Source organism: Schistocerca piceifrons, chromosome 2 (genome assembly GCF_021461385.2).
Source record: "Schistocerca piceifrons isolate TAMUIC-IGC-003096 chromosome 2, iqSchPice1.1, whole genome shotgun sequence".
Classification (NCBI taxonomy): Eukaryota; Metazoa; Arthropoda; class Insecta; order Orthoptera; family Acrididae; genus Schistocerca; species Schistocerca piceifrons.
The window spans coordinates 3,778,666-3,806,029 of NC_060139.1; the positions used below are offsets into that span (position 1 = coordinate 3,778,666).

At 46.7% G+C, this 27,364-nt stretch overlaps 1 protein-coding gene and 1 non-coding gene across 2 annotated transcripts in view; one reads left to right on the forward strand and one right to left on the reverse strand.

The window, feature by feature from the left end:
- LOC124774888 (ATP-binding cassette sub-family C member 4-like) overlaps positions 1–27,364 on the forward strand; it is a 365,241-nt gene that overhangs the window by 26,293 nt on the left and 311,584 nt on the right. The gene's annotated exons all lie outside the window — the stretch shown is intronic.
- On the reverse strand, positions 22,073–22,147 carry Trnas-cga. Its single transcript has one exon. It is a non-coding gene; the product is annotated as a tRNA-Ser (tRNA).

A 27,364-nucleotide genomic window follows, 5' to 3' on the forward strand; every position in this document is an offset into this window, starting at 1 on the left:
CAAATTACAAAACTCCGCCATCTCTCTCCCCACATCCACCACTGCTGGCGGCTCACCTCCAACTGCGCAACGCTACGCGCTGTTCACATCCAGCTGCCGCTGCCCAACACTACAATGGCAGACAACAATGCAAACTAGACACAGACTGCACACAGCACAGCCAGTGATTTTTATACAGAGGTGGCGTTACCAATAAAAAAACCTAAACAGCCTATTTACAATATTTCACAATAATTCATGTCTCTTAATAAGGTACTAGCTGACGGAACTCAAAAATATAACAAATATGCCCTTAATTAAGTGGAAAATAATTAAAAACAAATATTTTCTTCAAGAAGCGTGCGACTGCCTGCTTTCTCAACGCTTGGACCGCTAGTTCAAATGGTTCAAATGGCTCTGAGCACTATGGGACTTAACAGCTGTGGTCTTTAGTCCCCTAGAACTTAGAACTACTTAAACCTAACTAACCTACGGACATCACACACATCCATGCCCGAGGCAGGATTCGAACCTGCGACCGTAGCAGTCGCACGGTGGACTGCTAGTATCACTCCAGCAGTCACACGGTAACGACTTCGCACGAGAGAGTGTCGTGACTGTGTATTAGACTACTTTTCGGTCTTCAGTTCTTCTCAGATTCCCGTATCAAGTATGTTCCTTTTCTTTGTATTCTCATACACGCTGGATACAACAGTGTAACAAACATATGGGAGAAGCTTTATTGAGATGTTATATAAAAAAGAAATCAAAAAAATTCTCAGATACGCGTTCTGGCGTGTTGACATCGCATCGACGGGTCTTATATATTAAAAGAAGCCTTGGAGATGAGGCTGTATCTTCCAAATGTACTTTGGCACAGTAAAAACGCCATTGAAAAGAGACTAGCCGGATTTTATTATTAAATTTTCCATTTATTTTGCTGCCTCGGTTTAGTTAAGAACAGTCACCGTGGATAACATGACATTTTTTGGGGAAGCTTTAATTAAACCCATTGCAAACAAACTCTTATCTTATCTACACTCACAGTGTCAGTTGTGTATACGAGATTACAGCGCCTAGATTAATTAGCATAGAGGAGCGAAATGAAACGAGACAAGTGTAACGCAGTCATTCAATCACAGGTGATGAAAGAGGAATTGGTCTTCTTGTGCATTTTTTTTTATATTTTTGCTCACTGATTTTCTTATATATAATAAGTTTTGTCTCTTTTGTTCATTTTTCTGTCACTGAGACTATTGCCACGCTGCCACGCTTTTCTACTTATTGTTAGTTCAAAGTGTCTGTCGCATTCTTCTGCCAAAAAAAAAAAAAAAAAAAAAAAATAAGGCAGGCTCAAATGGCTCTAAGCACTATGGGACTTAACATCTAAGGACATCAGTCCCCTAGACTTAGAACTACTTAAACCTAACTAACCTAAGGGCATCACACACATCCATGCCCGAAGCAGGATTCTAGCCTGCGAGCATAGCAACAGCGCGGTTACGGACTGAAGCGCCTAGAATCGCTCGGTCACAGCTGACTTTGGCTATGGGAGCTAAGTGTTCGGCTTTACTTATGAAGTTTTCTTTTAATTGAGCCAAGTTTTGTTTTTGCATGTCTTCAGTTGCTACAGGAAACTTCGTGGAGTTTATTATCTTCTCTAGATTGTATTTTCTTCTTTTGGGGTTGTTGGTTCCGCTTTTCCTTTTGGAGATGATATTGAGTTTGATCAGAATTTAGGTTAGCTCCTCTGAAGTGTCTGGCATTTTGCAGTTCTTTATGAGAACTTCAGTTTGACTGCCACGCGATCGAACAGGAATTCACCCAGGTGTGGGTTTGGTGACACTCATGCTTTCTGTTTTCGAGGTAGCTTTTTAAAGGTTCATGTTTGCGCTTCGCATAATTCTATCATCTGATGTCATTTTGGTTAGTTATGTTATGTATTGGGTAGTTTCCAACCTTTTTTTTCATTTCTTTTCCTTCCCTACCTGGTCACTTAAGTCCCCTGTAAGTAGGATATTGTATTTTTCTGGAATTTTGTGAACAACATCATCGAGTTGGTCCAAAAAACGTTACACCTTTTCTTTGTTCTTTCTGTTGTCTTTACTTATGGGAGCATGCACATTCACGATAGTGTATACTTTGTTAGCAGATTTGGAAGTAAGTGTGGGATGCATTTTAGCCTGTGATTCAAAGTTTATAACGGAGTCCAACCTATTATTTTTGTCTGTTATGAAACCAGTTCCAAGGTGCTGTGTGTTTTCATAATTTTTTCGTCCATGAATCTGGTTTCTTGTAAGGCCGTTATGAGAATTTTGTGGTTCTTGAGGATGTCTGTAAGATTTATTATTATTATTATATCTTCCTACAGATAAAAAATATTCACTAGAACTGTACATATTTTACATCATGCCATAGAAATCACACAGAATAATCTCGACAAACAGTTTGTACAATCTATGAAGATTAACAATAGTTCGCCTTCGCGGTATTAATAGCACAACGAGTTCGTTACGATGAGTAGCTTGATGTGCAGTCAGATGATCTCAAAATTCACACTATCACCTATGTTTCCTTCTAGACCAAAACCTATAACGAAAATTCATTTCTCCACTGCGACTCGATCCCTGGATTGTACGTCACCTAGGCTATGGAGGTATGTACAATTGTTTGAAGGATATTGACGAGGTAAATAGGCAAAGACGGCTCGTTTTCCAGAGAGTAAATAAAAAAAAAAAGAAAGGCCTTGTTTCTGTACATTAGTTCTGCACCATAACTTGTACGTTGATGCGACAATTAACTAAAAAAATAGCGTACTTAATATGTAACAACAATTTTACAGTAAGAAAATAAAAAATAACCCACTGAAGATGGCACAAAAAGTACTGAAACATATGTCTGGATGAAACAAAACTGAAAAGGTGTCTTGCATAGGGCGGAATTCCTCGTCCTATTTTCATAGCAAGCACAGACATAAGAAGAAGAACTGCAACATCACAAGATGATTACATCAGTTAGAAAGTTCCCAGATGTCATGCCATCTGTCTGTCGCGAAAATATACGGGAATTCTGTAGCCGATTTTATTATTTCACGATGCACTGATTAATTTTCTTTGTGACTGCACATTCTACTGCAAGTGGCTAAATACTTAACGATCCTAACAATGGACCCACTACGACAAATTCATAACACGTACACAGGAACAAATGGCACGAGATTTAAAAACAACAGTTCTCAGAACAGTCGCAATCTCAACACAGTTCTAAATATTTGAAATCCTAGAGATTCATAGGAAGCATAAGAGCAAAAAAATGCCTACTTCCTCCACGAAAACATTGCGATACATTTCAAGAGAGCTAGAGCTTTGTGGAGTAGGCCAATCTTCATCGTCTGTTTCAGCGCATGCTTGGTGTCTTTGCCTCAAACCACTTTTCACTTACATTTCAGCGCACGTATTTGTGAAGCATGAAGCGACGACAATACAATCTTCTTAAAATTTATAGGAAGTTTTCAAAGGTATCGACGTACTTTCACCAGCAATGTTTTCAGAGAACCGTTGAAGTTTAATCTCGTAGTACGCTTTAAGGTGTAACTGCTTCCGTTGTACTTAAACGATGCAGAAACATAGTGTTATCGCACCTGTCGTGCCACGACAGTCATTTTTCACTTTATTATCTCCTGTTTTGGCAGTTTAACTGCTGAAAACCTTTCACGGATATACTTCAAGTAACGTCTTTGACTGCCCTAGTCCATATCTCTAAACGTATCATGGAATTACTTTTGCATTCAGCGCATTCATGTTGATTATATGTGACTGCTGATGACAAATGGAAATGAAAGAGGCAAAGAAATCGTACACCGTCGGCCACTGTTGTTTACCTTTCGGACTGATCAAAGAGAGTTCTGAATCCCATATTCTATACCAGAGTGATAGACAATTTATTTCTGAGATTTGCCTACTAAACGCTTAGTTACAACAGACTCCGGTGAAGTTTCAACGAGTGTGGAATGTAACTGCGCAGTTACACATGTTTATTCCGCAAACTTTCTGCTGTACTGGGTGTATCATAATTAATGCTGTAAACGCATACAGTTGAAGTACACGATGCTAGAAGCGAAAAAGTCTCAGTAAACATAGGGTCGAAAATGCATACCTTAAGGGATACGACCCCCCCCCCCCCCCATGAACCATGGACCTTGCCGTTGGTGGGGAGGCTTGCGTGCCTCAGCGATACAGATGGCCGTACCGTAGGTGCAACCACAACGGAGGGGTATCTGTTGAGAGGCCAGACAAACATGTGGTTCCTGAAGAGGGGCAGCAGCCTTTTCAGTAGTTGCAGGGGCAACAGTCTGGATGATTGACTGATCTGGTCTTGTAACATTAACCAAAACGGCCTTGCTGTGCTGGTACTGCGAACGGCTGAAAGCAAGGGGAAACTACAGCCGTAATTTTTCCCGAGGACATGCAGCTTTACTGTATGATTAAATGATGATGGCGTCCTCTTGGGTAAAATATTCCGGAGGTAAAATAGTCCCCCATTCGGATCTCCGGGCGGGGACTACTCAAGAGGACGTCGTTATCAGGAGAAAGAAAACTGGTATTCTACGGATCGGAGCGTGGAATGTCAGATCCCTTAATCGGGCAGGTAGGTTAGAAAATTTAAAAAAGGAAATGGATAGGTTAAAGTTAGATATAGTGGGAATTAGTGAAGTTCGATGGCAGGAGGAATAAGACTTTTGGTCAGGTGAATACAGGGTTATAAATACAAAATCAAATAGGGGTAATGCAGGAGTAGGTTTAATAATGAATAAAAAAATAGGAGTGCGGGTTAGCTACTACAAACAGCATAGTGAACGCATTATTGTGGCCAAGATAGACACAAAGCCCATGCCTACTACAGTAGTACAAGTTTATATGCCAACTAGCTCTGCAGATGATGAAGAAATAGATGCAATGTATGACGAGATAAAAGAAATTATTCAGGTAATGAAGGGAGACGAAAATTTAATAGTCATGGGTGACTGGAATTCGTCAGTAGGAAAAGGGAGAGAAGGAAACATAGTAGGTGAATATGGATTGGGGGGAAGAAATGAAAGAGGAAGCCGCCTAGTAGAATTTTGCACAGAGCATAACTTAATCATAGCTAACACTTGGTTCAAGAATCATAAAAGAAGGTTGTATACCTGGAAGAATCCTGGAGATACTAAAAGGTATCAGATAGATTATATAATGGTAAGACAGAGATTTAGGAACCAGATTTTAAATTGTAAGACGTTTCCAGGGGCAGATGTGGATTCTGACCACAATCTATTGGTTATGAACTGCAGATCAAAACTGTAGAAACTGCAGAAAGGTGGGAATTTAAGGAGATGGGACCTGGATAAACTGACTAAACCAGAGGTTGTACAGAGTTTCAGGGAGAGCATAAGGGAACAATTGACAGGAATGGGGGAAAGAAATACAGTAGAAGAAGAATGGGTAGCTCTGAGGGATGAAGTAGTGAAGGCAGCAGAGGATCAAGTAGGTAAAAAGACGGGGGCTAGTAGAAATCCTTGGGTAACAGAAGAAATATTGAACTTAATTGATGAAAGGAGAAAATATAAAAATGCAGTAAATAGAGCAGGCAAAAAGGAATACAGACGTCTCAAAAATGAGATCGACTGGAAGTGCAAAATGGCTAAGCAGGGATGGCTAGAGGACAAATGTAAGGATGTAGAGGCTTGTCTCACTAGGGGTAAGATAGATACTGCCTACAGGAAAATTAAAGAGACCTTTGGAGAAAAGAGAATCACTTGTATGAATATCAAGACGCCAGATGGAAACCCAGTTCTAAGCAACGAAAGGAAACCAGAAAGGTGGAAGGAGTATATAGAGGCGTTATACAAGGGTGATGTACTTGAGGACAATATTATGGAAATGGAAGAGGATATAGATGAAGATGAAATGGGAGATACGATGCTGCGTGAAGAGTTTGACAGAGCACTGAAAGACCTAAATCGAAACAAAGCCCCGGGAGTAGACAACATTCCATTAGAACTACTGACGGCCTTAGCAGAGCCAGTCCTGACAAAACTCTACCATCTGATGAGCAAGATGTATGAGACAGGCGACATACCCTCAGACTTCAGGAAGAATATAATAATTCCAATCCCAAAGAAAGCAGGTGTTGACAGATGTGAAAATTACCGAACTATCAGTTTAATAAGTCACAGCTGCAAAATACTAACACGAATTCTTTACAGACGAATGGAAAAACCGGTATAAGCGGACCTCGGGGAAGATCAGCTTGGATTCCGTGAAATGTTGGAACACGTGAGGCAATACTAACCTTACGGCTTATCTTAGAAGTAAGATTAAGAAAAGGCAAACCTACGTTTCTAGCATTTGTAGACTTAGAGAAAGCTTTTGAAAATGTTAACTGGAATACTCTCTTTCAAATTTTGAAGGTGGCAGGGGTAAAATACAGGGAGCGAAAGGCTATTTACAATTTGTACCGAAACCAGATGGCAGTTATAAGAGTCGAGGGGCATGAATGGGAAGCAGTGGTTGGGAAAGGAGTGAGACAGGGTTGTAGCCTCTCTCCGAGTTATTAAATCTGTATATTGAGCAAGCAGTAAAGGAAACAAAAGAAAAATTCGGAGTAGGTATTAAAATTCATGGAGAAGAAGTAAAAATTTTGAGGTTCGCCGATGACATTGTAATTCTGTCAGAGACAGCAAAGGACTTGTAAGAGCAGTTGAACGGAATGGACAGTGTCTTGAAAGGAGGATATAAGATGAACATCAATAAATGCAAAACGAGGATAATGGAATGTAGTCAAATTAAATCGGGTGACATGTAAGGGCCATATAAGAATAATGTTAGAACTACTTGTGTAGCACTTTGATTAGATCAAGTGTCAGAAATGGGAATTTTAGTCAGTGAATGTGCAACGCGTGTGAGGTACGTTTTTGTAAACTGCTTACGTTTCATAAAAAGCAACTGCTTGCACATCAACGTAAGTGGCGCCAGCTTGACTACATAATAGCCTGTGCTGTGCCCAGACTGAAGCTCACTGCTGCCTACAACTCACGATTGTGCAAGATTTAGTACAGGATGTACAGAAAGTCCGCGGGCACTTCCAATTATTTATTGCACAAGAACTAAACATTGTACAGATGTCACACATTTTGCATTTTGAAGAGAAACTCTGAAAGTCTTCGATACGCCAACCATGTTTGGCCCGGCAGGCAGCTCGTGGTCGTGCGGCAGCGTTCTCGCTTCCCACGCCCGGGTTCCCGGGTTCGATTCCCGGCGGAGTCAGGGATTTTCTCTGCCTCGTGATGACTGGGTGTTGTGTGGTGTCCTTAGGTTAGTTAGGTTTAAGTAGTTCTAAGTTCTAGGGGACTGATGACCATAGATGTTAAGTCCCATAGTGCTCAGAGCCATTTGAACCATTTTTTTGGCCCGGCAGACGTCAGTAAGGTAACTGAATTCTTGCCATACCCGTCCCAGCATGGCATCGTCGACTGTGGCAGTCGCTTCCAGTATTCTCTCCCGGAGCTCTGCTACATCACGTGGTAGAGGCGTTACATACACCAGATCTTTAACGTGTCCCCACAGAAAAAAGTCTCACGGAGTGAGGCCTGGTGATTGGGGAGGTCATTTTATGAAACATCTGCCCCCTTCTGTAGCACGGCACCTACACCCGCCATGTTTGCGACTGGCGCTGACTATCGGCAATGTGGCGGTATACATGAAAAAAAAAACTTTCAGGGTTTCTCTTCAAAATGACATATGTATGATATCTGCACAATGTTTGGTTCTTGTGCAATGAATAATTGAAAGTATTTCCAGACTTTATGTACACCCTGTATTTATAATTAGAAAAATACGCAAACATGCGTTTATCGTGTGGAAGAGCACGATTTACTATCCAGAAAGCCAATCGAAAAGTTTCACAACTGATAGTAGTATAGCTAAGCTGGTTCTGGTGCAGTCGAAATTATTTCCGGATCCCCCTTACCCTTCCCCCCCAGGCGTCATGCCCAAACCTTCACCCCCCCCCTCCCCCAATAGTGGGAAATTGAAAAATAGACTGTTTTTTCCCCCACTGCAATGACATCACTGTGTAAATGGGGCTGTTGTTGTAAGTGTGAAATGGTGGGAAATTCAAAAGATTCAAGATGATGCAGTGTCCTTTTGGTGTGAGGTTTAATAAATTCAAGATGGTCGACCTAGGATACTGGCTCAGCCATGTGACATCAGAATGTAAGACAGTGATCCAGGGTGAAGGGCCTAGGGATACTGGTGCAGCTACTGGTGCAGCCCTGTGGTGTCACAATCCAAGATGGCGGACCTGAAAGTACTGACACAGCCTGCAGACTGCTGGCTCACTTGCGCTAAGTACAGAAACTGATTCTAAGTTTAAAATGATGGGAAATTAAAAAATCATCAGTCTTGGCTGACACTTGTTTTAAGTTTACAAACAGTACACTCTGAGTGTGTAAACAATTCCTCCACCCCACCGCACTCCACCCCCACCACATCCAAGCACTCACTGACGAGGACACAATGTGCTAATTTCATCTCTCTGTTCAATCATGATGATGCGAGAATGTAGCACCTCAGTTCTGCTGATGAAGACTCTAAAAATATGTCTGTAGTGTGGATAGAATCTCACCACTTGCTACCACTGACTCAGAATTGCTACAGCTGTAAAACAGAATGACTCGGACTGTATTTACATTGCTTATGATTGTACCATATGTAACAGGAAAGATGCTCTTAGGAGGCTGATGCAGTCTTTCACAGTAGCACATTCTCAGTAATTCATCTACGCATAGCTGGAACGCACTACAGCCAGCAGGCAGTTAACGTAGCGGGTAGCAGGAGTACCGTGGCTGTACGATACACCCTCTAACCAATGTAGCACGATTCAACTGTCGTACCACAGACATTTGTCCCGCTGGAAGACAGAACACAGACTGTTGTACTAGACTGTGAATGTCCAAAATCTAAGTACACATATACGAAAGACAGACATCCAATATTTCCATATGATTTCTAAATCATTTCTAACAAACGCTAGTGTTAGTTGCATTGGTCTGCTGGGTACATATCTATCCTTATGCTCATGTCACACATCGTTCCACAGTGAAAGCTCGCTTGTGATTGGTTACTACATCTGCACACAGTGAAAACTCTTTGTGACTGGTTATTTCATATCCTCACCTCATCAAGCCAGTGTAGCATGATCTCAGCTTTATGCCACAGTTATAATTACATTATGTCTGGTACATACAGTTGCAGTTACGCATGACTGTGATTGGTCTTGTCACAGGGTGTAGGGCATACGTAGTGTGAGCATATATAGCACCAACCAGCCACCATATGAGGTGTTACCATCTTCAGTTTCGGAGAATATATAAGAGGCCTTAAATCATGAAGACATATTTTGCTTTCTCAAATAAGAAAAAGGAGGAAGTGCGGTTTTGAGAGGAAAAATGTGATTCTGTTCACAAAATAACTGAATGGAGTTTTCTTTATTATGCTGTACGTATTTGTCTATGGGAACAGGCAGTCTGTGATCACAGTTACCTCCATAGATGTATCGAAGACCTGTGCAGAATTTTGGCACCCGTACTGGATGAATGCCACATGAGTCAGATGTGGACGATATTTCGTGGAAACGTGCACTCTAAGACTAAAAAAAGGCGCACACCGAAGGAATTAATTGTACTGGATGGAAATCTGTGGATGTGATGCACAGTTTCAGGAAAATTGAATAATTTATTTAAGAGAAACAGTTTCACAAATTGAGCACGTCAGCAACACACTGGCCCGCCTCTGGCCCTCGTGCAGGCAGTCATTCGGCTTGGCGCTGACCGACCAGAGTTGTCGGATGTCGTCCTGAGGGACGTGGTGCCAGACTCTGTCAAAATGGCGCGTTGGATCGTCAAAACCCTGAGATGGCTGGAGGACGCTGGCCATAATGCCGCACACGTTCTCAATTGGGAAGAGATCCGGCGAACTTGCTGGCAAAGGTCGGGTTTGGCAAGCACGAAGACAGGCAGTAGAACCTCTCGCCACGCGTGCGTGGGCTTTACTCTTGCTGAAACGTAATCCGAGGATGGCTTGGCATGAAAGGCAATAAAATGAGGCACAGAATATGGTCGCTGTACTACTGGACTGCCAGTGTGCGGCTTCACCACAGGGATTCAACTACAAAATGAAATGGCATCCCAGAGCGTTACTCGGGGCTGTCGCGTCGTATGGCAGGAGACAATCGGCCTTGTGTCCCACCGCTGTGAGGCACGTCTTCACTGCTCACTGGCGCTCAGCTTGAAGCGGCACTAATCACTCGAGACAATTCTACTCCAGTCAATGAGATTCCAGGCCGAAGGTGTGTCTGGAGACGCCCCAAACAGCTGTGGGACACCAACCGGACTGTTACTCGCCATATGACCCGACAACTAGGAGTGATCTTCTGGGGTGCAGCCGGCCAGTGTGGCCGAGCGGTTCTAGGTTCTTCAGTCTGGAACCGCGCGACTGCTATGGTCGCAGGTTCGAATCCTGTCTCAGGCATGGATCTGTGTGATGTCCTTAGATTACTTAGGTTTACGTAGTTCTAAGCTGTAGGGGTCTGATGACCTCAGATGTTAAGTCCCATAGTCCTCAGAGCCATTTGAACCACTTTTTCGTAGCATGACTCCTTTGGTTGTCATCCGCGGCACCCTTACAGCACAGCGGTACTTCGACGATATTCTACGCCCACTTGTCTTGCCCATCATGGCAAGCCATCCTGGGCTTACGTTTCAGCAAGATAATGCCCGCCTGCACACGGTGAAAGTCTAAAATGTTTGTCTTAAAGCTTGCCAAACCCTACCTTGGTCAGCAAGGTAGCCGGATATCTCCCCAATTGAGAGCGTTTGAGCACTATAGGTAGCGTCCTCCAACAGCTTGGTATTTTGACGACCTAACGTGCCAATAGGATGGAATTTGGCACGATACACTTCATGAGGACAGCAAAAACTCTATCAATCAATGCCGAGCTGAATAAACGCTTGCATAAGCGCCAGATGTGGACCAACACATCATTGACTTGCTCAGTTTGTGAAGCTGTTTTGCTTGAATAAATCATCCATTTTTTCTGAAACTGTAATCATTTGTTTGTCTGTGTATGCACATCACATCTACTGATTTCCATCCATTCAATAATACCTTTGTGGTGCAGCTTTTTTTTTTTTTTTTGTCTTAGAGTGAATTTTACAGATACTATATGTCAACAACAAAATCATATTAATTACAGCAAGGGATACAGTTAATATCAAAATTGAGGAAGCTGTAATGGTTATTATTCTTAAAGTATCAGGTAATCAAGTGTGATGTATGAGGGTCTGCTAAAAAACAAAGCCTCCGATTTTTTTTTATTCTGTTCTCAGTATCGGTTGATGTATTGCACTCATGTACAAGGTGCGTTCCATAAGTAATGCAACCAAATTCATAAAAAAATAATTTATTGAATATATTCGTACAAATAATCAAAAATTTTCAAAATAGGACCCTCTTGCGTCGATACACTTCTGGAGGCGGTGTTTCCATGCCTGGAAGGCATCCCGGAATGCCTTATCTGGAATGTCCTTTAGAGCTGATGTAACATGCGCCTGGATGCTTTCAATCGTGTCCCAATGTTTTCCTTTCATGACTTCTTGTAACCGACGAAACAAAAAAAAAGTCAGCGGGAGCCAGATCAGGACTGTAAGGAGGCTGGGGAACCGATGGCGTCTCGGTCCTGGTCAGGAAGTCGTCGACAATGAAGGCGCTGTGACTCGGCGCGTTGTCGTGGTGACCTTTTCACATGTCCTCAATGTCACTTCGGCAGCACGAGACCCTCCTTTTCAGTCTTTTGAGCACATCCAAGTAGAAAGCTGAGTTCACTGTACTCCCGGTAGGTACGAATTCGTGGTGGACAATGCCTCTGACGTCAAAGAAGACAATGAGCATGGTTTTCATCCTGGACCTGCTCATGCATGCCTTCTTGGGATGGGGCGACGATGGTGTCTGCCACTCTGAACTCTACCTTTTTGTCTCAGGGTCGTAGTCAAAAATCCACGACTCATCACCAGTGATAACTGAGTTTAAAAAATGAGGGTCATTTCACACATTTCCAACATTTCTCGGCACCACAGCACTCGCATGTCCTTGTGTTCGTCGGTCAACACTTTTGGGATGAGTTTGGCACACACCTTTCTCACGTTCAAATCTTCAGTCAAAATGCGGAAAACGGTTGTTTTTTTTACATGTTTAGAGTTTGTGCTATCAATTGAAGGCTCAGCCGTCTGTAGAGTTCCAATAATCGCGCACACGCGTCACGTTTTCGTCGATTCGTGCGGTTGATGGCCGTCCACCGCGGAGTTCGTCGGTGATCTCTTCTCAGCCCTCCATGAACGACTTGTGCCATCGGAAAACTTGTGATTTGGACAAGGAATCAGTCCCAAAGGCATGATGAAGAAATGGAAACGTTTCAGTGGCGGACTTCCCAAGTTTAACGCAAAATTTGATAGCGTACCATAGCTCTACAGAATGATCCATTGTGCCGTGTTACATAAACTCAAGACGGGGTTGACGGAAACGCACGTCCTGACTCTCCGGCAGCTCGCAGTCGAATGAGACAAAGAGCGTTTTGAAGCTAACACCCCCCTCCACTTAGCCCAGCCGGTTACAACACGCTGTGGTGTACCACCGTTGCGTCAGAAAAAAATTGCTCGCATTATTTATGGAACGCACTCGGTATATTGCTCAGGCGACGTTTCCTCTTCGCTGACAGAAGTTGCAACCCTCTGCCACTGGAAGGCTCCAAACTGTAGCGTGTAACATGGACGTGTATAGCCTACCTATGTCAGTGCTCAAGAAACAGTGTGCTGTAATCCCCCAAAAAACTGAATTTGAAGAGTTTGCCCACGAGTGGGGTACCGCCTCCTTGAGGGCGGCAGTGGCAGGCCACACACAAGCACTGCCGCAATTCTGTGCCTTGGGTTCACTGTCGTAGATCATCCTCTACACAGTCCTCACTTGGCCTCATCCGACTTTCATCTGGTTCCCGAACGCAATCAAATGCTTTGAGGACTTCACTTTGACACTGATGAAGCTGTGCAAGCAGGGGTGAGCCTGTGGCTCTATCAATGACGTCAAACATTCTAGCGACAGTATCAACAAACTGGTCCCGCGTTGGGAGAAATGTGTTCGTCCCCAGGGTGGCTCTGTTGAGAAATAAATATATAGACATGAAGAGTAAAGATGTTAATAAATTCGTTTTATTTAAAATGCTTTAAGAATTTTAAAAAATTTGAAAGCATTACTTTTCAGCAAGCCCTCCACCTTCGTAACACTTCAACAGTTGGCAGCATTGGTATGCGACACCTACTGGCTTGTTCCCTAGCCTCTTCTCTACATCTCCAGTTGGCGGGACGTAGCCTGTTCTCTACATCTCCAGTTGCCGGGAAGCCTTAGCATTGAACAGTTGTGTAGTTACAGTGTAAAGTATGGAACCCTGCGCAGACGGTCGGTCAATGCGATTTAAGCAACGTGCAGTCATTGAATTCTTGACAGTAGAAGGTGTCATCCCAGAGGAGATTCTTCAGAGAATGAAAGCCAATTTATGGTGATTGTGTTGATGTGAGTACTGTGCGTCGTTGGGCGAGTAAGCTTAAAAGATGTTGAGACACGAACATCTGACCTGCATGACAAACAAAGAGTTGGACGTCCTGTGACAGCAACCACCAAGTTTCACAAGCAAAATGTTCAAAGATTGATTCACGGCGATCGTCGTATCACTCAGAGAGAAATTGCAAGCACAATCGGCATTTCACAAGAACGTGTGAGTCACATTATTGCTTTGTTTGACTGTCGGAAGATCTGTGCTTGATGGGTACCCCAGATGCTGACACCAGAAATGAAATCGCACGGATTTGAAATTTTCCAGGAACTCCTCTCGCGTTACGAGAACGAAGACCAACAGTACTCACATCAACACAATCACGCTAAACTGCTTTCATTCTCTGATAAATCTCCTTTGGGGTGACACCTTCTGCTGTCAAGAATTCAATGACTGCACGTTGCTTAAATCGCATTGACCGACCGTCTGCGCAGCGTCCCACACTTCACACTGTTACAACACAACTGTTCAATGCTAAGGCTTCCAGCCAACTGGAGCTGTAGAGAAAAGGCTGCGGAACAATCCAGTAAGTACCGCATACCAATGCTGCAAAATGTTGAAGAGTTACGAAGGTGGAGGCATTACTTTTCAGTCAACCCTCGTATGCATGTATACAGGGTGAGTCACCTAACATTACCGCTGGATATATTTCGTAAACCACATCAAATACTGACGAATCGATTCCACAGACCGAACGTGAGGAGAGGGGCTAGTGTAATTGGTTAATACAAACCATAAAAAATGCACGGAAGTATGTTTTTTAACCCAAACATACGTTTTTTTAAATGGAACCACGTTAGCCAGAATGAGATTTTCACTCTGCAGCGGAGTGTGCGCTAATATGAAACTTCCTGGCAGATTAAAACTGTGTGCCCGACCGAGACTCGAACTCGGGACCTTTGCCTTTCGCGGGCAAGTGCTCTACCAACTGAGCTACCGAAGCACGACTCACGCCCGGTACTCACAGCTTTACTTCTGCCAGTACCTCGTCTCCTACCTTCCAAACTTTACAGAAGCTCTCCTGCGAACCTTGCAGAACTAGCACTCCTGAAAGAAAGGATATTGCGGAGACATGGCTTAGCCACAGCCTGGGGGATGTTTCCAGAATGAGATTTTCACTCTGCAGCGGAGTGTGCGCTGACATGAAACTTCCTGGCAGATTCAAACTGTGTGCCCGACCGAGACTCGAACTCGGGACCTTTGCCTTTCGCGGGCAAGTGCTCTACCAACTGAGCTACCGAAGCACGACTCACGCCCGGTACTCACAGCTTTACTTCTGCCAGTACCTCGTCTCCTACCTTCCAAACTTTACAGAAGCTCTCCTGCGAACCTTGCAGAACTAGCACTCCTGAAAGAAAGGATATTGCGGAGACATGGCTTAGCCACAGCCTGGGGGATGTTTCCAGAATGAGATTTTCACTCTGCAGCGGAGTGTGCGCTGATATGAAACTTCCTGGCAGATTCAAACTGTGTGCCCGACCGAGACTCGAACTCGGGACCTTTGCCTTTCGCGGGCAAGTGCTCTACCAACTGAGCTACCGAAGCACGACTCACGCCCGGTACTCACAGCTTTACTTCTGCCAGTACCTCGTCTCCTACCTTCCAAACTTTACAGAAGCTCTCCTGCGAACCTTGCAGAACTAGCACTCCTGAAAGAAAGGATATTGCGGAGACATGGCTTAGCCACAGCCTGGGGGATGTTTCCAGAATGAGATTTTCACTCTGCAGCGGAGTGTGCGCTGATATGAAACTTCCTGGCAGATTCAAACTGTGTGCCCGACCGAGACTCGAACTCGGGACCTTTGCCTTTCGCGGGCAAGTGCTCTACCAACTGAGCTACCGAAGCACGACTCACGCCCGGTACTCACAGCTTTACTTCTGCCAGTACCTCGTCTCCTACCTTCCAAACTTTACAGAAGCTCTCCTGCGAACCTTGCAGAACTAGCACTCCTGAAAGAAAGGATATTGCGGAGACATGGCTTAGCCACAGCCTGGGGGATGTTTCCAGAATGAGATTTTCACTCTGCAGCGGAGTGTGCGCTGATATGAAACTTCCTGGCAGATTCAAACTGTGTGCCCGACCGAGACTCGAACTCGGGACCTTTGCCTTTCGCGGGCAAGTGCTCTACCAACTGAGCTACCGAAGCACGACTCACGCCCGGTACTCACAGCTTTACTTCTGCCAGTACCTCGTCTCCTACCTTCCAAACTTTACAGAAGCTCTCCTGCGAACCTTGCAGAACTAGCACTCCTGAAAGAAAGGATATTGCGGAGACATGGCTTAGCCACAGCCTGGGGGATGTTTCCAGAATGAGATTTTCACTCTGCAGCGGAGTGTGCGCTGATATGAAACTTCCTGGCAGATTCAAACTGTGTGCCCGACCGAGACTCGAACTCGGGACCTTTGCCTTTCGCGGGCAAGTGCTCTACCAACTGAGCTACCGAAGCACGACTCACGCCCGGTACTCACAGATTTACTTCTGCCAGTACCTCGTCTCCTACCTTCCAAACTTTACAGAAGCTCTCCTGCGAACCTTGCAGAACTAGCACTCCTGAAAGAAAGGATATTGCGGAGACATGGCTTAGCCACAGCCTGGGGGATGTTTCCAGAATGAGATTTTCACTCTGCAGCGGAGTGTGCGCTAATATGAAACTTCCTGGCAGATTAAAACTGTGTGCCCGACTGAGACTCGAACTCGGGACCTTTGCCTTTCGCGGGCAAGTGCTCTACCAACTGAGCTACCGAAGCACGACTCACGCCCGGTACTCACAGCTTTACTTCTGCCAGTACCTCGTCTCCTACCTTCCAAACTTTACAGAAGCTCTCCTGCGAACCTTGCAGAACTAGCACTCCTGAAAGAAAGGATATTGCGGAGACATGGCTTAGCCACAGCCTGGGGGATGTTTCCAGAATGAGATTTTCACTCTGCAGCGGAGTGTGCGCTGATATGAAACTTCCTGGCAGATTCAAACTGTGTGCCCGACCGAGACTCGAACTCGGGACCTTTGCCTTTCGCGGGCAAGTGCTCTACCAACTGAGCTACCGAAGCACGACTCACGCCCGGTACTCACAGCTTTACTTCTGCCAGTACCTCGTCTCCTACCATCCAAACTTTACAGAAGCTCTCCTGCGAACCTTGCAGAACTAGCACTCCTGAAAGAAAGGATATTGCGGAGACATGGCTTAGCCACAGCCTGGGGGATGTTTCCAGAATGAGATTTTCACTCTGCAGCAGAGTGTGCGCTGATATGAAACTTCCTGGCAGATTCAAACTGTGTGCCCGACCGAGACTCGAACTCGGGACCTTTGCCTTTCGCGGGCAAGTGCTCTACCAACTGAGCTACCGAAGCACGACTCACGCCCGGTACTCACAGCTTTACTTCTGCCAGTACCTCGTCTCCTACCTTCCAAACTTTACAGAAGCTCTCCTGCGAACCTTGCAGAACTAGCACTCCTGAAAGAAAGGATATTGCGGAGACATGGCTTAGCCACAGCCTGGGGGATGTTTCCAGAATGAGATTTTCACTCTGCAGTGGAGTGTGCGCTGATATGAAACTTCCTGGCAGATTCAAACTGTGTGCCCGACCGAGACTCGAACTCGGGACCTTTGCCTTTCGCGGGCAAGTGCTCTACCAACTGAGCTACCGAAGCACGACTCACGCCCGGTACTCACAGCTTTACTTCTGCCAGTACCTCGTCTCCTACCTTCCAAACTTTACAGAAGCTCTCCTGCGAACCTTGCAGAACTAGCACTCCTGAAAGAAAGGATATTGCGGAGACATGGCTTAGCCACAGCCTGGGGGATGTTTCCAGAATGAGATTTTCACTCTGCAGCGGAGTGTGCGCTGACATGAAACTTCCTGGCAGATTCAAACTGTGTGCCCGACCGAGACTCGAACTCGGGACCTTTGCCTTTCGCGGGCAAGTGCTCTACCAACTGAGCTACCGAAGCACGACTCACGCCCGGTACTCACAGCTTTACTTCTGCCAGTACCTCGTCTCCTACCTTCCAAACTTTACAGAAGCTCTCCTGCGAACCTTGCAGAACTAGCACTCCTGAAAGAAAGGATATTGCGGAGACATGGCTTAGCCACAGCCTGGGGGATGTTTCCAGAATGAGATTTTCACTCTGCAGCGGAGTGTGCGCTGATATGAAACTTCCTGGCAGATTCAAACTGTGTGCCCGACCGAGACTCGAACTCGGGACCTTTGCCTTTCGCGGGCAAGTGCTCTACCAACTGAGCTACCGAAGCACGACTCACGCCCGGTACTCACAGCTTTACTTCTGCCAGTACCTCGTCTCCTACCTTCCAAACTTTACAGAAGCTCTCCTGCGAACCTTGCAGAACTAGCACTCCTGAAAGAAAGGATATTGCGGAGACATGGCTTAGCCACAGCCTGGGGGATGTTTCCAGAATGAGATTTTCACTCTGCAGCGGAGTGTGCGCTGATATGAAACTTCCTGGCAGATTCAAACTGTGTGCCCGACCGAGACTCGAACTCGGGACCTTTGCCTTTCGCGGGCAAGTGCTCTACCAACTGAGCTACCGAAGCACGACTCACGCCCGGTACTCACAGCTTTACTTCTGCCAGTACCTCGTCTCCTACCTTCCAAACTTTACAGAAGCTCTCCTGCGAACCTTGCAGAACTAGCACTCCTGAAAGAAAGGATATTGCGGAGACATGGCTTAGCCACAGCCTGGGGGATGTTTCCAGAATGAGATTTTCACTCTGCAGCGGAGTGTGCGCTGATATGAAACTTCCTGGCAGATTCAAACTGTGTGCCCGACCGAGACTCGAACTCGGGACCTTTGCCTTTCGCGGGCAAGTGCTCTACCAACTGAGCTACCGAAGCACGACTCACGCCCGGTACTCACAGCTTTACTTCTGCCAGTACCTCGTCTCCTACCTTCCAAACTTTACAGAAGCTCTCCTGCGAACCTTGCAGAACTAGCACTCCTGAAAGAAAGGATATTGCGGAGACATGGCTTAGCCACAGCCTGGGGGATGTTTCCAGAATGAGATTTTCACTCTGCAGCGGAGTGTGCGCTGATATGAAACTTCCTGGCAGATTCAAACTGTGTGCCCGACCGAGACTCGAACTCGGGACCTTTGCCTTTCGCGGGCAAGTGCTCTACCAACTGAGCTACCGAAGCACGACTCACGCCCGGTACTCACAGCTTTACTTCTGCCAGTACCTCGTCTCCTACCTTCCAAACTTTACAGAAGCTCTCCTGCGAACCTTGCAGAACTAGCACTCCTGAAAGAAAGGATATTGCGGAGACATGGCTTAGCCACAGCCTGGGGGATGTTTCCAGAATGAGATTTTCACTCTGCAGCGGAGTGTGCGCTGATATGAAACTTCCTGGCAGATTCAAACTGTGTGCCCGACCGAGACTCGAACTCGGGACCTTTGCCTTTCGCGGGCAAGTGCTCTACCAACTGAGCTACCGAAGCACGACTCACGCCCGGTACTCACAGCTTTACTTCTGCCAGTACCTCGTCTCCTACCTTCCAAACTTTACAGAAGCTCTCCTGCGAACCTTGCAGAACTAGCACTCCTGAAAGAAAGGATATTGCGGAGACATGGCTTAGCCACAGCCTGGGGGATGTTTCCAGAATGAGATTTTCACTCTGCAGCGGAGTGTGCGCTGATATGAAACTTCCTGGCAGATTCAAACTGTGTGCCCGACCGAGACTCGAACTCGGGACCTTTGCCTTTCGCGGGCAAGTGCTCTACCAACTGAGCTACCGAAGCACGACTCACGCCCGGTACTCACAGCTTTACTTCTGCCAGTACCTCGTCTCCTACCTTCCAAACTTTACAGAAGCTCTCCTGCGAACCTTGCAGAACTAGCACTCCTGAAAGAAAGGATATTGCGGAGACATGGCTTAGCCACAGCCTGGGGGATGTTTCCAGAATGAGATTTTCACTCTGCAGCGGAGTGTGCGCTGATATGAAACTTCCTGGCAGATTCAAACTGTGTGCCCGACCGAGACTCGAACTCGGGACCTTTGCCTTTCGCGGGCAAGTGCTCTACCAACTGAGCTACCGAAGCACGACTCACGCCCGGTACTCACAGCTTTACTTCTGCCAGTACCTCGTCTCCTACCTTCCAAACTTTACAGAAGCTCTCCTGCGAACCTTGCAGAACTAGCACTCCTGAAAGAAAGGATATTGCGGAGACATGGCTTAGCCACAGCCTGGGGGATGTTTCCAGAATGAGATTTTCACTCTGCAGCGGAGTGTGCGCTGATATGAAACTTCCTGGCAGATTCAAACTGTGTGCCCGACCGAGACTCGAACTCGGGACCTTTGCCTTTCGCGGGCAAGTGCTCTACCAACTGAGCTACCGAAGCACGACTCAAACCCCGGTACTCACAGCTTTACTTCTGCCAGTACCTCGTCTCCTACCTTCCAAACTTTACAGAAGCTCTCCTGCGAACCTTGCAGAACTAGCACTCCTGAAAGAAAGGATATTGCGGAGACATGGCTTAGCCACAGCCTGGGGGATGTTTCCAGAATGAGATTTTCACTCTGCAGCGGAGTGTGCGCTGATATGAAACTTCCTGGCAGATTCAAACTGTGTGCCCGACCGAGACTCGAACTCGGGACCTTTGCCTTTCGCGGGCAAGTGCTCTACCAACTGAGCTACCGAAGCACGACTCACGCCCGGTACTCACAGCTTTACTTCTGCCAGTACCTCGTCTCCTACCTTCCAAACTTTACAGAAGCTCTCCTGCGAACCTTGCAGAACTAGCACTCCTGAAAGAAAGGATATTGCGGAGACATGGCTTAGCCACAGCCTGGGGGATGTTTCCAGAATGAGATTTTCACTCTGCAGCGGAGTGTGCGCTGATATGAAACTTCCTGGCAGATTCAAACTGTGTGCCCGACCGAGACTCGAACTCGGGACCTTTGCCTTTCGCGGGCAAGTGCTCTACCAACTGAGCTACCGAAGCACGACTCACGCCCGGTACTCACAGCTTTACTTCTGCCAGTACCTCGTCTCCTACCTTCCAAACTTTACAGAAGCTCTCCTGCGAACCTTGCAGAACTAGCACTCCTGAAAGAAAGGATATTGCGGAGACATGGCTTAGCCACAGCCTGGGGGATGTTTCCAGAATGAGATTTTCACTCTGCAGCGGAGTGTGCGCTGATATGAAACTTCCTGGCAGATTCAAACTGTGTGCCCGACCGAGACTCGAACTCGGGACCTTTGCCTTTCGCGGGCAAGTGCTCTACCAACTGAGCTACCGAAGCACGACTCACGCCCGGTACTCACAGCTTTACTTCTGCCAGTACCTCGTCTCCTACCTTCCAAACTTTACAGAAGCTCTCCTGCGAACCTTGCAGAACTAGCACTCCTGAAAGAAAGGATATTGCGGAGACATGGCTTAGCCACAGCCTGGGGGATGTTTCCAGAATGAGATTTTCACTCTGCAGCGGAGTGTGCGCTGATATGAAACTTCCTGGCAGATTCAAACTGTGTGCCCGACCGAGACTCGAACTCGGGACCTTTGCCTTTCGCGGGCAAGTGCTCTACCAACTGAGCTACCGAAGCACGACTCACGCCCGGTACTCACAGCTTTACTTCTGCCAGTACCTCGTCTCCTACCTTCCAAACTTTACAGAAGCTCTCCTGCGAACCTTGCAGAACTAGCACTCCTGAAAGAAAGGATATTGCGGAGACATGGCTTAGCCACAGCCTGGGGGATGTTTCCAGAATGAGATTTTCACTCTGCAGCGGAGTGTGCGCTGATATGAAACTTCCTGGCAGATTCAAACTGTGTGCCCGACCGAGACTCGAACTCGGGACCTTTGCCTTTCGCGGGCAAGTGCTCTACCAACTGAGCTACCGAAGCACGACTCACGCCCGGTACTCACAGCTTTACTTCTGCCAGTACCTCGTCTCCTACCTTCCAAACTTTACAGAAGCTCTCCTGCGAACCTTGCAGAACTAGCACTCCTGAAAGAAAGGATATTGCGGAGACATGGCTTAGCCACAGCCTGGGGGATGTTTCCAGAATGAGATTTTCACTCTGCAGCGGAGTGTGCGCTGATATGAAACTTCCTGGCAGATTCAAACTGTGTGCCCGACCGAGACTCGAACTCGGGACCTTTGCCTTTCGCGGGCAAGTGCTCTACCAACTGAGCTACCGAAGCACGACTCACGCCCGGTACTCACAGCTTTACTTCTGCCAGTACCTCGTCTCCTACCTTCCAAACTTTACAGAAGCTCTCCTGCGAACCTTGCAGAACTAGCACTCCTGGAAGAAAGGATATTGCGGAGACATGGCTTAGCCACAGCCTGGGGGATGTTTCCAGAATGAGATTTTCACTCTGCAGCGGAGTGTGCGCTGATATGAAACTTCCTGGCAGATTCAAACTGTGTGCCCGACCGAGACTCGAACTCGGGACCTTTGCCTTTCGCGGGCAAGCGCTCTACCAACTGAGCTACCGAAGCACGACTCACGCCCGGTACTCACAGCTTTACTTCTGCCAGTACCTCGTCTCCTACCTTCCAAACTTTACAGAAGCTCTCCTGCGAACCTTGCAGAACTAGCACTCCTGAAAGAAAGGATATTGCGGAGACATGGCTTAGCCACAGCCTGGGGGATGTTTCCAGAATGAGATTTTCACTCTGCAGCGGAGTGTGCGCTGATATGAAACTTCCTGGCAGATTCAAACTGTGTGCCCGACCGAGACTCGAACTCGGGACCTTTGCCTTTCGCGCGCAAGTGCTCTACCAACTGAGCTACCGAAGCACGACTCACGCCCGGTACTCACAGCTTTACTTCTGCCAGTACCTCGTCTCCTACCTTCCAAACTTTACAGAAGCTCTCCTGCGAACCTTGCAGAACTAGCACTCCTGAAAGAAAGGATATTGCGGAGACATGGCTTAGCCACAGCCTGGGGAATGTTTCCAGAATGAGATTTTCACTCTGCAGCGGAGTGTGCGCTGATATGAAACTTCCTGGCAGATTCAAACTGTGTGCCCGACCGAGACTCGAACTCGGGACCTTTGCCTTTCGCGGGCAAGTGCTCTACCAACTGAGCTACCGAAGCACGACTCACGCCCGGTACTCACAGCTTTACTTCTGCCAGTACCTCGTCTCCTACCTTCCAAACTTTACAGAAGCTCTCCTGCGAACCTTGCAGAACTAGCACTCCTGAAAGAAAGGATATTGCGGAGACATGGCTTAGCCACAGCCTGGGGGATGTTTCCAGAATGAGATTTTCACTCTGCAGCGGAGTGTGCGCTGATATGAAACTTCCTGGCAGATTCAAACTGTGTGCCCGACCGAGACTCGAACTCGGGACCTTTGCCTTTCGCGGGCAAGTGCTCTACCAACTGAGCTACCGAAGCACGACTCACGCCCGGTACTCACAGCTTTACTTCTGCCAGTACCTCGTCTCCTACCTTCCAAACTTTACAGAAGCTCTCCTGCGAACCTTGCAGAACTAGCACTCCTGAAAGAAAGGATATTGCGGAGACATGGCTTAGCCACAGCCTGGGGGATGTTTCCAGAATGAGATTTTCACTCTGCAGCGGAGTGTGCGCTGATATGAAACTTCCTGGCAGATTCAAACTGTGTGCCCGACCGAGACTCGAACTCGGGACCTTTGCCTTTCGCGCGCAAGTGCTCTACCAACTGAGCTACCGAAGCACGACTCACGCCCGGTACTCACAGCTTTACTTCTGCCAGTACCTCGTCTCCTACCTTCCAAACTTTACAGAAGCTCTCCTGCGAACCTTGCAGAACTAGCACTCCTGAAAGAAAGGATATTGCGGAGACATGGCTTAGCCACAGCCTGGGGAATGTTTCCAGAATGAGATTTTCACTCTGCAGCGGAGTGTGCGCTGATATGAAACTTCCTGGCAGATTCAAACTGTGTGCCCGACCGAGACTCGAACTCGGGACCTTTGCCTTTCGCGGGCAAGTGCTCTACCAACTGAGCTACCGAAGCACGACTCACGCCCGGTACTCACAGCTTTACTTCTGCCAGTACCTCGTCTCCTACCTTCCAAACTTTACAGAAGCTCTCCTGCGAACCTTGCAGAACTAGCACTCCTGAAAGAAAGGATATTGCGGAGACATGGCTTAGCCACAGCCTGGGGGATGTTTCCAGAATGAGATTTTCACTCTGCAGTGGAGTGTGCGCTGATATGAAACTTCCTGGCAGATTCAAACTGTGTGCCCGACCGAGACTCGAACTCGGGACCTTTGCCTTTCGCGGGCAAGTGCTCTACCAACTGAGCTACCGAAGCACGACTCACGCCCGGTACTCACAGCTTTACTTCTGCCAGTACCTCGTCTCCTACCTTCCAAACTTTACAGAAGCTCTCCTGCGAACCTTGCAGAACTAGCACTCCTGAAAGAAAGGATATTGCGGAGACATGGCTTAGCCACAGCCTGGGGGATGTTTCCAGAATGAGATTTTCACTCTGCAGCGGAGTGTGCGCTGATATGAAACTTCCTGGCAGATTCAAACTGTGTGCCCGACCGAGACTCGAACTCGGGACCTTTGCCTTTCGCGGGCAAGTGCTCTACCAACTGAGCTACCGAAGCACGACTCACGCCCGGTACTCACAGCTTTACTTCTGCCAGTACCTCGTCTCCTACCTTCCAAACTTTACAGAAGCTCTCCTGCGAACCTTGCAGAACTAGCACTCCTGAAAGAAAGGATATTGCGGAGACATGGCTTAGCCACAGCCTGGGGGATGTTTCCAGAATGAGATTTTCACTCTGCAGCGGAGTGTGCGCTGATATGAAACTTCCTGGCAGATTCAAACTGTGTGCCCGACCGAGACTCGAACTCGGGACCTTTGCCTTTCGCGGGCAAGTGCTCTACCAACTGAGCTACCGAAGCACGACTCACGCCCGGTACTCACAGCTTTACTTCTGCCAGTACCTCGTCTCCTACCTTCCAAACTTTACAGAAGCTCTCCTGCGAACCTTGCAGAACTAGCACTCCTGAAAGAAAGGATATTGCGGAGACATGGCTTAGCCACAGCCTGGGGGATGTTTCCAGAATGAGATTTTCACTCTGCAGCGGAGTGTGCGCTGATATGAAACTTCCTGGCAGATTCAAACTGTGTGCCCGACCGAGACTCGAACTCGGGACCTTTGCCTTTCGCGGGCAAGTGCTCTACCAACTGAGCTACCGAAGCACGACTCACGCCCGGTACTCACAGCTTTACTTCTGCCAGTACCTCGTCTCCTACCTTCCAAACTTTACAGAAGCTCTCCTGCGAACCTTGCAGAACTAGCACTCCTGAAAGAAAGGATATTGCGGAGACATGGCTTAGCCACAGCCTGGGGGATGTTTCCAGAATGAGATTTTCACTCTGCAGCGGAGTGTGCGCTGATATGAAACTTCCTGGCAGATTCAAACTGTGTGCCCGACCGAGACTCGAACTCGGGACCTTTGCCTTTCGCGGGCAAGTGCTCTACCAACTGAGCTACCGAAGCACGACTCACGCCCGGTACTCACAGCTTTACTTCTGCCAGTACCTCGTCTCCTACCTTCCAAACTTTACAGAAGCTCTCCTGCGAACCTTGCAGAACTAGCACTCCTGAAAGAAAGGATATTGCGGAGACATGGCTTAGCCACAGCCTGGGGGATGTTTCCAGAATGAGATTTTCACTCTGCAGCGGAGTGTGCGCTGATATGAAACTTCCTGGCAGATTCAAACTGTGTGCCCGACCGAGACTCGAACTCGGGACCTTTGCCTTTCGCGGGCAAGTGCTCTGCCATCTGAGCTACCGAAGCACGACTCACGCCCGGTAGTCACAGCTTTACTTCTGCCAGGAGTGCTAGTTCTGCAAGGTTCGCAGGAGAGCTTCTGTAAAGTTTGGAAGGTGGGAGACGAGGTACTGGCAGAAGTACAGCTTGCGGAGACGAATGCAGAATAACAATAGCAGCAAGCGCTACATGCGGACACTGCGACAGCTAGACCAACTGCACTACAGCCACACTCGTAAACACGGTCGTCATCGTAAACATGTCCCTGCAGATGCTGCTCGCTGACCGTGGTCCGTGTTTGTTACAACACGCAACTGAACGTCGGGGGTTTCAAGCGTCAACTTTAGGTTACAATATCTCCGGATGTAATTAACATTTTACAATGCAACAAACGGCACTGATTACGTATTTGTGTATATGTTCAGATGTGCTAACAAAACTAACGTGGTTCCGTTTAAAAAAAAGATAGGTTTGTGTTAAAAAACATACTTCCCTGCATTTTTGTATGGTTTGTATTAAACAATTACACTGGCCCCTCTCCTCACGTTCGGTCTGCGGAATCGGTTCGTCAGTATTTGATGTGGTTTACAAAATATATCCAGCGGTAACGTTAGGTGACTCACCCTGTATATGCATGAACGACTATTCATTTAAACTTGAGCTGTAGTTCTTCTACATGCCCCTCCTCATAAGTAAATGTTTCCAGTGCCTCCTTGAGATGTGACTCGACTGTGTCTTTATCTAGATTACTGAACATGTAAATCATTTTAGTTGCCATTTGTACTTTATAATCTTAACCGCATATTTTATTCAATGTGTTTGAGGTTTTTGGTGAAATGAAGAACAGTTTAGAGTGACAAACAATAATTAATTTTCATTTTTTTAATGTGGTACATATAAACACAAATACGCACACAACTATACAGCAAAGTCAGGTAGTGATGCTGATGCATTGTAGACACTGCGTAATGAAACATAACATGCATCGAAATTCGTAGCAAAGACTTCTTCTGAAGTGTTATGATGTGCAAGTTCTGTAAGCCCATGCCAGAAATTTCCAAGAAATCGACACACATAAGGCAACTACAGCACACTGGATGGTACTTCAAAGTTTTGAGTGTAGATTCCCGAAAGCAAATGCATTGTGTGCTTTTCTTGTATATTTTCACTGTTCTTCGGTAGCCTCCATATGTATTATATGAAAATCCAATAACACTGCAGACATTTGAGAGCTGAACACTGCAGTTATTTCTGTTGAATTCTGACTTAACTGAAACCGTTAATAGTCTGAAAGCACTGCTTTCATTTCACTAAATCATGGATTTTCAAAAAGTACTGTTACATGAACTCATGATCTAAGGATAAGCCTACAACAACATGTTTATTGCCACTCACATTCAGCACGTACATTGCAGAGAATAACACGTGCACAGCTGCGCCAAACTGCGGCAGTGGACTGGTGGGTGGTGCAGACATTGGTGATAGTGAGAATTCAAATTCTGGAAACAATGCCGCAGGTTGACTTGATTTATGCTCCAGTATACCCGGAGCTGCATCACGGAGTCTGGCTACATGCTGACTTGATTTCTGCTGCCACTCAGATTTGCCAGGCACTGCATCGGCAATGTCAAGGGATGTAGCGCTAAGGAAGAAATAAATGAATGCTAGGAAAGAATATACACAAAGACAAAATGAATAATAATTAACCTAGAGAAAGCGGCACAATTTAATATTTACTTTCGACTTTGTGTGTAAGTTTTCTCTGTCTGGAGGTGGCGTATTTCTGATGGCCATGATAATCAACCTCACACTACGGTGTACTGAACACACCTGCCGAGTTCACCTGAGTGGTTGGTGCGCTGGACTGGTGAATGTAAGCGAGTGTAGGGACATGGAAATTTGAACAGCTACTTCGGGCTATGCTCGTATCCCCA